The sequence below is a fragment of the Alosa pseudoharengus genome, unplaced genomic scaffold (genome assembly GCF_046254945.1).
Source record: "Alosa pseudoharengus isolate Yale_2024_CS ecotype anadromous, Long Island Sound unplaced genomic scaffold, YU_APseudo_1.1 YU_APseudo_1.1_scf_6, whole genome shotgun sequence".
Lineage (NCBI taxonomy): Eukaryota > Metazoa > Chordata > Actinopteri > Clupeiformes > Clupeidae > Alosa > Alosa pseudoharengus.
The window spans coordinates 699,579-712,714 of record NW_027468848.1 but is presented as its reverse complement, the minus strand read 5'-3'; the positions used below and the strand labels follow the sequence as shown (position 1 = coordinate 712,714).

The 13,136-nt window shown below is 38.3% G+C and overlaps 1 long non-coding RNA gene across 1 annotated transcript; it reads right to left on the bottom strand.

Moving 5' to 3' along the window:
• Nucleotides 1-9,445: 9,445 nt before the first annotated feature.
• LOC143106122 (uncharacterized) lies at nt 9,446-12,064 on the bottom strand. Its single transcript, XR_012983627.1, has 2 exons — nt 11,597-12,064; nt 9,446-10,043 (listed from the first exon to the last, which is right to left on the bottom strand). It is a non-coding gene; the product is annotated as an uncharacterized LOC143106122 (long non-coding RNA).
• Between the last annotated feature and the right edge of the window lie 1,072 nt (nt 12,065-13,136).

Sequence of the window (13,136 nt, the reverse complement as noted above, 5' to 3'; positions counted from 1 at the left end):
GCAAAGAGTGGTTTTGATACCATGGACACTTCATCAATAATAATAATCTCAACACTGGACATGGTTACTCTCAATTCATCCAGACGGTTTCCAAGGCACTGGTAAGGTGGTTTAAGGCTTCTTGGCAGTTTCAGGACAGAATGCAGTGTCTTGCCAGATATGTTAAAAGCTGCTGTGCCGGTAAATGCTGTGAGAAGGACAGTGGGCATGGACATGTCTCTTTCCTCTGTGATGCGGGGTAACTTGCGGAGTATCTTTGATGCCTCTGTGTAGATGCATTTGATAAGGTGAGATTTGCCAGTTCCAGCTCCACCAGTGACAAAGTAGAAAAATTGATCGGCACTCTGTCCACACACGCGTCTCATGCACCACTTACGCACTGTATAGAATATGGATGCCTGCATTTGATTTAGATTTTGGTACATGTTTCGGACAACAGTGGGGTCTATTTGAGGAGCCTCAAACATTGGTAGCTCACTTCCTCTGCTTGTGGTACTTGTGCTGTATTCAGGAATATCATCTTGTTCATTTATATTGTCTGAGGTTATTTCCTCACGCTCTGAAATGCACTCAAGGCGAAGAAGCTCTGTCTCAGGAGCGAGGGTTGTCCATGCATCCTCCACAGGCCCATTTTCTTCCAAACTCTCCCTGGCTTTCTCGATGGCCTCACTGTTTTTTTCAAACTGTGATCTTCTCTCTTTGACAATAGAAAATACATTCTCTGGATTTTTTTTCCCCGGAAGCTTTACAGAACCTGTCTTGTAAAATGACTCGTATGTTGGAAAACCAGTGGGTTTCAACTGTGAATCTGATCGGTAAGGGAGGTACAGTTTGAGTAACGTGCCATAGAATTTCTCTGGAGCTTTTGTCTCTGAAAATCTGGCGTATCTGATGATGGCAGGTCTACCAGTTCGCTTCTGGATAAATCCCATCTCATTCTGGAGAGGTAAAACTTTCTTTCCTTGTTTTTGCCTTCCATACACCACTCTGTACGTGGAAGCAAACTCGGCCAAACACATTGTTGTAAACTCTTCAGTATCTGGTCTGTTAATGTATTTGTCTGCCAATCCAGACATCCAAACATTCTCTGACTCTGGAATTCTGTCATTCAAAAACCTTAAAGGGACACTCATTTTCAAAGCATTGTCATCAGTTGGTATAAATATCACATTTCGAGAGCAAGATTTCAGTTTCAAGCTACAAACTCGTGCAACAGCCTCTTGAACACTAACTTCTCTGTTTTTGGAGTATGCTTGCATGATCTGTTTCATTTCGTCACAATCAGATGTATTGGCTTGAGAGGTGTCTGACACAACTCGCTTCAGATACTCACTCATCTCATGTTCAGCTTTGGAAATATACGACAAGATGTACATCAGACAGGAGTAAGGGTTAAGGATGAACTGAATATCCATGTTTGCATTCCATGCCCTCAGCAGATGTGGGTTGTAGCCATTTATCCAGCAGTCTTTTGGTTTACGTTTCATCACCAGTGTGCTGGACGTTGTTAATGAACTTACACAGTTTAAGTATTCTTCATAGTTTAAGTTGCATTGTGCAAGTAGCTGTGGGATGCTTTCATATGATGATGTTGGATAATTCAGTAATTCCCACACAGGCTTCAGTTTTCTTTTGGCATCTTCAGGAGACATGAAGGCACGGTCACAATCTGCCTCATCTTCAGATTCGTCTAAATGCTCAACTGGCATCGGTCGTGTTATGAATGTGTTCTCTACAGGCTGTTTAGGAAATCCAAAACGACAGTGCTTATTTCCCTTCTTACATGACTTGGAGTGACGTTTGCTGTGAGTCTGCACTTCTGTAACAATTTTAAAAAGCTCAGGGTCTGTGTTTGGATCAGGCAGCTGGCATGTTATATACTTGTCAACAAACTCACACACTTTCTCATCTGGGTCCTCCTCAAATACAGGTGCATTCTTACACCAAACCAACATATGTATATGTGGTGAGCCTCTAGCTTGATACTCCACCCGGAAAAAGTAGTCAACAACCTCACCAATGGGCTGCGCTGGTGACAGGATCAGGTGTCTGAGTAGTGCATCAACGCGTTTGTCAAACATGCGCATGGTGGTGACAGGGTTGCTACGCAATATCTCGCATTTTGAGGCCCAGTCAAGCTCAGAAACGTCAACCTGCTCTCCTTGTTGTGCCTTTATTGTTTGTATGACCTCTGCCCATCTCATTTCGGCAGCACTAAATGTACAGAAGAATGTTGGGGTACCCAGCTGGCGAATCATTGCAAAGAGATCTCTGAGGGTCTTTTCCCAGTAGGCAGGTGTTCCTCTCAAAGGCTGCATGAACCGTGTCGCGTCTCTGTTTTGCACCAGTTTCTCAACCTCCCGTTTGTCTTGCAGCATTCTTGCCGTTATTTTGCGTCCATCTCTGGTCATGGGTTTTCCTTTACGGAGTTGAATCGACATAGAAGACTTGGCCAAATGCATTTCTGTGACAAACTGTGCAAAGAAAATGTAATTGGAGTCGAGAGCAAATCGATTGTCAACAGAAAAAAGACGTGCATTGAAGTATCTGCTTGGCGATAATTTGCTGAGTCTATGTGTTTCATCTAAAGTGTTTGTTCCGGTGGGGAACTGCACAGGGAAAGCCATTGCCTCTAGTTTAGGAACTTTGAAAAAACTCACTGGCCTGTTTCCTTCAGCTGGTGCCACAGTGAATATGCCCTCTCCAAATGTCATCATTTCTTGTGCAATATCAGCTGGCTGTAAGCATGAATCTATTGAGCAACCTCCATTCTGCTGACTTGTACCCTGCTCAGTGTCGGGTGAATCCTGGTCATCGTGTAACTCCTGGTTTTCAATATTGTGCTGATTGTCTACAATATTTCTTTCCAAAGGTCTCATTTCAGTCATGTCACAATCGCCCAATGCATCTGTTTCCATTACACTGAGCTCATCATTGATGTAATTCTCATTTGCCATGCCACTCATTCCGTCCTCAAAGACCAGTGTGTCATCATTTATACTTATGTCCCTGTATTCAGAATGAGTCTCTCTCAATTTTGATAGGGCACATAATACTTTGGTCATGTCAATAGTCTGGAACTGGTAATGCCCTGTATAGGCCATTCTTCTTTTCAACTTCACTTTCAAAAGCTGCGACTGGCTACTGGGCCTCGGCAAAGCATCGACTGTTGCTTGTATTTCTGAGGGTACACAAACAATTCCACCATGTATTAATTTCTGTTGGCCTTTGGGGAGACTGATTATTTTCGCAAATGGTATGTACTTGGCTATTAGGTGCCTCTCAAGTATATTCATATTGCTGAGTTCTGGGGGAATTGGTGAGAGTTCTAACATATTGATGACAGCGATCGGTGGCATTTTTCCTATTTTCAAGTTGTCTTGGCAGCTATAACAAATCCACTCTGCCTTTTTTTCGGGTGAACAAGATTCAAGGGAACTGCACTGATCCCTACATGTATGCACATATTTCCCTGTCAAGCATCTCTTCACCATGTCTGGGTTTCTTTGATAAGATTCATGATTGCACTTTTTCACCTGATTATAAAACAAAGCTCTGTGACATACTGTGCACACATAAGTAGGGCCGTTCTGTACAGCCATTCTGAAAGATGCAATACTCGAATGCAAAAGGGTGCTTTCTGTTGGTGTTGACTCAGTGTCTTGCTCAGATCTATGAGATCTTATCTGTTGGTACTTGCGCTGTATATGTAATGCACAACGCATTTTATGAAGCATTTTCTGGAATCTGTCATTGCCAGATTTATTTCTCTGTAGATAACGATAATATCTGAAACAGGGATCATTTCTGTATCTGTCAGTGAAAGTATCTCTCTTTTTTTGTCTGTAATTAAGAACGCGTGCATAATGGCTTCTCATGGCCAATTTCTGCCTTGAGCGGAAATCACTTTGTGAATAACGCTGCTTAATGTAAGCTCGTTGCTTCAAACGGTAATTTTCATCACAGCTGTAACGGTGCTTTATGTAAGCCTGTTGCTTCAAACGGTCATTTTCATTACAGTTGTAATGGTGCTTTACATAAGCTTGTTGCTTCAAACGGTAATTTTCATCATGTTTGTAACGGCGCTTTATATAAGCTTGTTGCTTTGATCTGAAAATTGGATCCTGAGCGTAGCGACTAGTGATGTATGATTTTTTTTGCAATTTATAGGTAGGGTCATGCATGTATTGATGTCTGTGATGACATTTCTTTCGCTGATTGTGTTCAATGTTTGCATATCTGTTTCTTGCATACTCCAGCTTTTTTGCCTGGTTCTTTTCATAATACTTTTGATGTTTTGCCCTATTCTTCTCTTTGGTTGACATTTTTCTTTGACATTTCAAAGCTTTACTTGAATTTTCCTGCATATTGTTAATGGTGTCTGTCTGTTCATTGTGGATAGTTGCCGATACAGTAGACTGCATATTGTTATTAATGGAGCATGTCTGTTCATTGTTGATAGTCCTATCAGATGTGAACGATACTGGCATCAACTCGTAAATCCATTCATCGCTTGAATCAACCAGGGCCCAGAAGACAAGCAGCCGGTCTACCATATCAGTAAAATTAGTAAAGGTCAACATCGCTGCAGTACCATTCTCAACTTGGAGTCCATGAGCTGTCCTACTGTGAGGATCAAACCACCCATATCTCTCACTGTTATCTTTAAACAAAGCAATCGTAAGACTCCCTACAGTTAGTAATGCATACTTGACATCACTTGATAAACAATGCAGTCTGTCAGAGAGCTTTAAAAAGTCTGCACGATCAGGTCCCTCTTCTCTAAGATAACCATACCGCGATATGTACTTGCGAACATGATAGATCTCTCCGTAGATTTCAACACGGTCAGGTAGCTCATCCATAGCTAAGTGAGCTGGTGCCACATTGCCACCTGTGCTTAACATTATCTGTGCATCACTATACATCGAGTTACCTTTCTGCAAAACATAGTCGAGATCATCACTATTCAGCACAGCTCGGTGATGAAGAACAGCAAGAAATGTCAAGGAATTGCATGTGCACTGCTTGTTGGCATTTACACCATACCTGTTATGACCTTGACTGTGTGATGCCATAACGTGGAAAATGCCATTCTGTTCCATCTCCCTTTGGGCAACACTGAGCTCTTCTCTTATCTCCAACTCATGTTGTGTAAATGAAGGCTGACCGGTTGTTTCAACTTCAGTGAGGGCCAACTTTCGCCATCGTCTTTTTTGAGCTTCTGAACGGCGGCCTTTCCTTGGCATGCTTGCTTCAAAACAATATGCTGTACCATGCAACTAAATGTATTGGACAAGTGTGTAGGCTGAGATTGACCGTATACTCAAAATACTATATTATACACTATATAATACAAAATATAAACTACAACAACTGTATCGTGCAACTAAATGGAGGGTAGTAAAGTCAGCTTTACAAATTACTTACAGTATTATTATTCAGATTACATAGGCCTACAATATTCTTGAAAACCACTTACTAGCTTAGAGTATATGAGTCAGTACAAATAAAATGTTAATTCAATATTGATCAATATCCTTTGTTTTAATACATGTGCTTGGGTCCAGAAAAGAAATGGTACTGTAGAAACAACAGCACAATGACACTCCAGAACACACAATGAAGCTACAGAATAATTTAATGGTCAGGGAGAGATCAGATGGTCAACAGAGTAACAGAGGTCTCAGTTAATGGTATTTGATGGTGATGTAGACTGAAGAATAAGAGTCAGCCCTTCAGATGGTCAGTTTTAGACAAAATCTAGGTTAGAATCTCAATCTTCGCACAGTTCAGGTCTAAAAGCAGAAGTCTAACAACACAGCTAAGTTTCACAGATTTCACAACACAGGTATGATTCAAAGGTATGAATGGCTGACAGAAATGATTCACAGGTATGGTTCTCAGTAAAGTTCTCAGGATAAATCTCAGTATAAATCTTAGTAGAAGTCTCAGTATGTGCTCAGATAGTTCTCAGGATAAATCTCAGAATTCTCAGTATAAATCTTAGTAGAAGTCTCAGTATGTGCTCAGATAGTTCTCAGGATAAATCTCAGTATAAATCTCAGTATAGTTCTCAGGATAAATCTCAGTAGAATTCTCAGTATAAATCTTAGTAGAAGTCTCAGTATGTGCTCAGATAGTTCTCAGGATAAATCTCAGAATTCTCAGTATAAATCTTAGTAGAAGTCTCAGTATGTGCTCAGATAGTTCTCAGGATAAATCTCAGTATAAATCTCAGTATAGTTCTCAGGATAAATCTCAGTAGAATTCTCAGTATAAATCTTAGTAGAAGTCTCAGTATGTGCTCAGATATGTTCAGATAGGTATGTGCTCAGATATTGTCTCAGATATGTTTGTAGGTATTAGTAGGTTATGTTGTCAGTGATGTATGGTTGTTGTGCACACAGACAGGCACTCAGCCACCAAACTGGTCTGGTCTGGAACAAGCCTGAAAGACAAAAGCCAACAAACAAGTTGAACATTATCAAAAACAAAGAATGCCTACAATTGTTCATTACAACTTAAATATCTAAAAGTAATGTTGTTGCACCATCAAGCTGTAGTGGTAGTCCAATATACTATAACATTTCATTGCCTCTTCATTGCTCAGTAAACAAAGCAGAATTATGTGATTCATTTCAGCTTAAGGCAGGTGATACTGATGTAGGTCAGCGAGTTGAGCAAGGCAAGACCAAAACTAGCTTAAACAGCTTGCTAGGTCTGTCAGTCACATTGTTTTCACTGATTACAATACACTAACAACAAGTGGAAAAACGGTAATGAAAAAGCAGCTTTAGTCTGGAAGCAGCATAGCTGTTATGAAAACAAATCTTAACAGCTAGCTGAGGAAAATAACTTTTGCGTATCACATTGGAACAACTGTAACATGACAATTACATTAATAGTATGATTGCAATTACCAAAACACAAATACAATTAAGTTATAGTAGCCCATGTCCATAGTTCCAAGCCCATTTAACTGCCACATTCACAGTGGAAAATGTCAGGCTAATTACATACTTGAGGAAGCACTCTGACTAAAGGAATTTGCTGAGAAAATCCTCTCATACAGTTTGATAGAGGCCATTATATGCCACTGACAAAGTATAACACAGCTGGTCTAGGTTTTAAAGATGGAAATAATGTTAACTTCATACCTGAACTTAAAGTCTGCAACACAACCAATGAAGACGTGAATGGAAAAGTCTTAAAAAAGACTATTACTCTGTGCTGTGAAAAATATGTGAGAAATTGTGAAGTGTGAACACTGCAATGCAACACTCAATTATATTAAAACACATAAACAATGGACAGTATATCTAAGGCTGTCAAACTGCGACAAACTGTGACCACATTATCAAAGATGGATCTTCTGAAGGCAAGTTTAAGGCAAGGCCAGACAGACTATTTCATATCATTTTGAGCTGTTGATTCTGAATATTTTGTTTAACAGACTGAATGAGTTTTAATGCCGAGATAGGGAAAACCCTCTCATACAGTTTGATCCTCTCATACAGTTTGATAGAGGCCATTATACACCACTGACAAAGTATAGACAAACACAGCTGGTCTAGGTGTTAAAGGTGGAAATAATTTTAACTTCATACCTGAACTTCAAGTCTGCGACACAACCACGTGGATGTGGACGTGGAAGACGTGAATGGAAAAGTCTTGAAAAAGACTATTACTCTGTGCTGTGAAAAAGAAATATGTGAGAAATTGTGATAACTGTTGTAATATTGCAATGCAACATTCAATTATATTTAAACACGACACACAAACAATGGACATGCAGTATTTCTAAGGCTGCCACAAACTGGGACCACATTCTCAAAGATGATGATCTGATGGCAAATTTGAGGTGAGGCCAGTGAACAGACCATTTCATATAATTTTGAGCTATTGATTGAGTATTTTGTTTAACAGGCTGAATGAGCTTGTTAACATACGCCTGCATTGTTCCTGTAATGCTATACAGGTGAATAGGGTTAAAAAAATATATCTCCATCAAACTCCCCTAGTTGACTTCCTTTTTGTGTTGCAGGTTCAAAAAAACAAAACATGCTTAGATACATAAATTGCATTATTCTCATTGATTTATGCACGTGCTTGGCTACAACATACGTAATTTATAGGTCAGAATGATGTAGAAATGAGTAGCTTCTAGAACTAGGCCAAGTAATATTCTGTATGTTGACAACACCAGCTACCTCTAACTTCGGTAACGTGTGTTTTAAAGCGTAGTCGCTAACTATGAGCCTAAAATGGTCCTTTTACCTTGGTATCACTAACGTTACCAAATGCCGACTGAGATTTGAGTCGCACAAACACTTCAGCGGTGTTTAGTAAAATAAAAAGGAGCATGGCTTTTACTTAAATGGGAGAAGAGGCTATAAGTTACGAGCAAATATCAATAACGTTAACGTGTAACATTTCTAGCTTCTAGGCCTGTAACGTTAACTTAACCTGAGCCAGAGTATCCGTACTTTATTTGGTTAACGTTAACGTTAGGTAGCAGCTAAGGTTAGTAATGAGCAAATGTAGTGCTAGCTGAGGTTTGATTGTCGTTAGCTAAATATAGTGCTGACGTTAAACGTTAGCCGGGAGCTAACGTAAGGTTTGACTGTCGTTAGCTATTTATATCGTTAACGTTACCTACAGCTAACCGGTTACTGTAACGTTAACGTTTGACTACATATTTAACGTTAATTAACAGTGGGTTTCCTTACATAACCCATATCGACGACCACTCATTTCACACATATAGCTGCTAACGTTAATGCTAACTTACATGACATAATGTTTGACGAGTTCTAAATAAGTCAAATACCAAAAAATGGATTACTTGTCTGTAATTGCAGAAACCCTCTGAAAGGTAAGGAGTAGTGCTACAGTAGCTTCTACAGCCGGCGACAAAACGTTAACGTTCAGGTTTACTGCAGCTGTGGAATGGTAGATTCTACTTCAAGGTTAGATTGCTTCTAGTGTTGGAATGTTTTCACAGCTGTAAAGCTTAATTAGCACTTACGTAACAATGCATATTTGCCGCCAAAGCGTCTCAACGTTAAGTCAATGGGAATTTATTGCTCTTTTATCGTAAATATCTCAAAAAGTATAAAGTTCACAAATGTAAAAATGACAATGTACAATTGTCCGTTTCAAGACCTGTGTAGGAGTGTTTGAATGACGTCAAACGGTTCAGTGGTTTTATTGTCATTAAACGTCAAATTTGGTCGGAAGAAGAATAATAACAGATAACTAGAAAATGCAATTCCAGGGAATTACCATTGCATGTAAATGCAAAAAAGCTGTGTATAACATTATATTACTTACAGTATGATTATTCAGATACACAGTCTTACAGTATTCTTGAAAACCACTTACTTGGTTAGATGTTAGCTTAGAGTATATGACAGTCAGTAAAAATAAATGGTCAATTCAATATTGATCAACATTCTTTGTTTTAATACAGTACTGCAGAATGATACTCAGAACACACTAATGAACGCTTAACAACCAATGTAAGTTTCAAGTAAAAAAAAAATCAAAGTTGTTGAAACCAATTTTAAAGTTAACCAATAATGATATGGGAGAAAACAGATGTCTACTGAATTTGCATTCTTACAGAACTTGAACGGTGATATACTGAAGAATAAAAGAGTCAGCCCTTCGGATGATCAGTTTTAGACAGAATCTTAATTTTCACACAGCACAGCTCAGGTCTAAAAACAGAGGTCTAACAGCATAAATAAGTTTCACAGATGTTACAGCACAGGTATGATTCAAAGGTATGAATGGTTGACAAATATGACTCACAGGTATACAAGTTCCAACAATAGTTCTCAGAATGTCTCTGTGTAGATCTCAGTCTCAGTATGGTTAAATGGTATGTGCACAGATATGTTGAGATGTTTGTAAGAATGTATGGTAGTAGGTATGTTGCTAGCAACATTGTCAGAGATGTATGGTTGACAGGTGTGCACAGACAGGCACGCACACACACAATGTCAATGGTCATCACCACTGGTCTGGTCTGGAACCTAAAAGACAAAAGCAAGCAAGTTTAACAGCTATACCAAAACAATACAAGGAATGTCTGCAATTGTACAATTGTTCAATACAGCTTATTTATTTTAGTGAAGTTACATTACATTAGGCTGACACATGTTTAACTTAACGAATATCATGGTAAACAGTTTAAGCTTTTTGTTTGTAGGACAATTAAAAAAGGTAGAGTACAATACAATTGTTGCACCATCAAGCTACTGGTAGTTAAATACTAGCCTATAATATTAAATTACAAACAAAGCAGAATTCTGTGTTTTATTGTTTTCAGTTTAAGGATAGTTGATAACTAATCATATTTTTTTTTCCAATATAAAACGTAAGCAGCTTAGAAAACTTTGTAGGCATGGGTTTGTTGTTGCTGTTGATAATCATGAGTAAGGACTGATCAATCTTTCTTCCTTCCTTCCATTTTTCCCTATTCATGGCTTTCATAAGGTCCCTCTCCACAGTATTAATCAAGCACCATGCATTCATTATCTAGGTGCTTGATTGTATACAACTATGGAAAGGGACCTGATGAAACCCATCAAAAAACGAACTATGATAGCACACCGTGATCGTATTTACATCAACAGCAGAATGAAAACGTAGCCTGGTCTGTTTACACAAACAAGCGGTGTACAACGTTTGGTAAATAAAAACAGGAGCATATGTTAGCTTTAACTAAAATGTGAACGGTAGAAGCTACAGTATAACGTTACGACCATCAACAATGTATTCATGCCATGAATGAAACCATGATGGGTTTCATCAGGTCTCTTCACACAGTATAATCAAGCACCAGTCTGCATTCATAATCTATTCTAGGTGCTTGATTCTATACACCTGTGGAAAGTGACCTAGGTTCTAATGTTAAATAGAACCAGAGTTTACGTTTCTAGAAAAACGCTGCTGCCTAATGAAATGTAATGTTAGTGCTTAGCTGGGAGCCAACGTTACGTTACGTTTGACTGTCGTTAGCTATCAAAACCTACAGCTATCCAGTCACTGTAAAGTCGACGACATTAACGTTGATTAACAGTGGGTTTCCTTACATAATAAATATCAACGTAATAAGGTGCTAACGTTAACTATTTCACTAACGTTAACGTTTTCTAACGTTAGTTTTGTGACCCACTGTCATACATGCTAACGTTATAGCCAGAGAATGTCTAATAGGAAACATAACGTTTGACGACATTAATGACTCAAATATCAAAAACCAAAACACTTACCTTCTGTAACTAGCTGAGGTTTGATTGTCGTTAGCTAAATATAGTGCTGACGTTAAACGTTAGCCGGGAGCTAATGTTAGGTTTGACTGTCGTTAGCTATTTATATCGTTACCTACAGCTAACCGGTTACGGTAACGTTAACGTTTGACTAACGTTAGCACTACATATTTAACGTTAATTAAATGTGGGTTTCCTTACATAAGCCATATCGACGACCACTCATTTCACACATATAACGTTAATGCTAACTTACATGACATAATGTTTGACGAGTTCTAAATAAGTGAAATACCAAAAAATGGAACACTTACTTGTCTAATTGCAGAAACCCTCTGAAAGGTAAGGAGCAGTGCTACAGTAGCTTCTACAGCAGGCGACAAAACGTTAACGTTCAGGTTTACCGCAGCTGTGGAATGGTAGATTCTACTTCAAGGTTAGATTGCTTCTAGTGTTGGAATGTTTTCACAGCTGTAAAGCTTAATTAGCACTTACGTAACAATGCATATTTGCCGCCAAAGCGTCTCAACGTTAAGTCAATGGGAATTTATTGCTCTTTTATCGTAAATATCTCAAAAAGTATAAAGTTCACAAATGTAAAAAATACATTGTACAATTGTCCGTTACAAGACCTTTGTAGGAGTGTTTGAATGACGTCAAACGGTTCAGTGGTTTTAGTGTTATTAAACGTCAAATTTGGTCGGAAGAAGAATAATAAAAGACGATAATAAGAAGAACAGTGATAATAGTCCATTGCATTTACATGCAATGCAATAAGAAGAACAGTGATAATAGTCCATTGCATTTACATGCAATGCAATAAGAAGAACAGTGATAATAGTCCATTGCATTTACATGCAATGCAATTAGAATCCTATGCCAGGTGTTCAGGCCACCTGGATGGCTCATATATGGCTCTGGCCAGGCCACCTGGATCAACTGAGTTTCTCAGGCTTTATGACATCATAGCAATTAGAATATTGTGCCAGGTGGCCAGGCCACTTAGATCGATCAACTGTCAGTTTCTCAGGCTTTAAGCATACAGGCTCATTCTATGCTATAAGCCTGAGAAACTGTTCAGTCATTCCAACTATATTAAACCTCATCTATCTAGCAAATAGTTTAACCTTTTAAACTATCCACCTATTTAACTGTTCAGTCATTCCAACTATATTAAACCTCATCTATCTAGCAAATAGTTTAACCTTTTAAGCTATCCACCTATTTAACTGTTCAGTCATTCCAACTATATTAAACCTCGTCTACCTAGTTCAGTCATTCCAACTATATTAAACATCATCTACCTAGCAAATAATTTAACCTTTTAAACCATCCACCTATTTAACTGTTCAGTCATTCCAACTATATTAAACCTCATCTACCTAGTTCAGTCATTCCAACTATATTAAACATCATCTACCTAGCAAATAATTTAACCTTTTAAACCATCCACCTATTTAACTGTTCAGTCATTCCAAGTATATTAAACCTCGTCTACCTAGTTCAGTCATTCCAAGTATATTAAACATAATCTACCTAGCAAATAATTTAACCTTTTAAACCATTCACCTATTTTAACTGTTCAGTCATTCCAACTATATTAAACCTCATCTACCTAGCAAATAATTTAACCTTTTAAACTATCCACCTATTTAACTGTTCAGTCATTCCAACTATATTAAACCTCATCAACCTAGTTCAGTCATTCCAACTATATTAAAACTCATCTACCTAGCAAATAATTTAACCATTTAAACTATCCACCTATTTAACTGTTCAGTCATTCCAACTATATTAAACCTCATCTACCTAGCAAATAATTTAACCTTTTAAACCATCCACCTATATAACTGT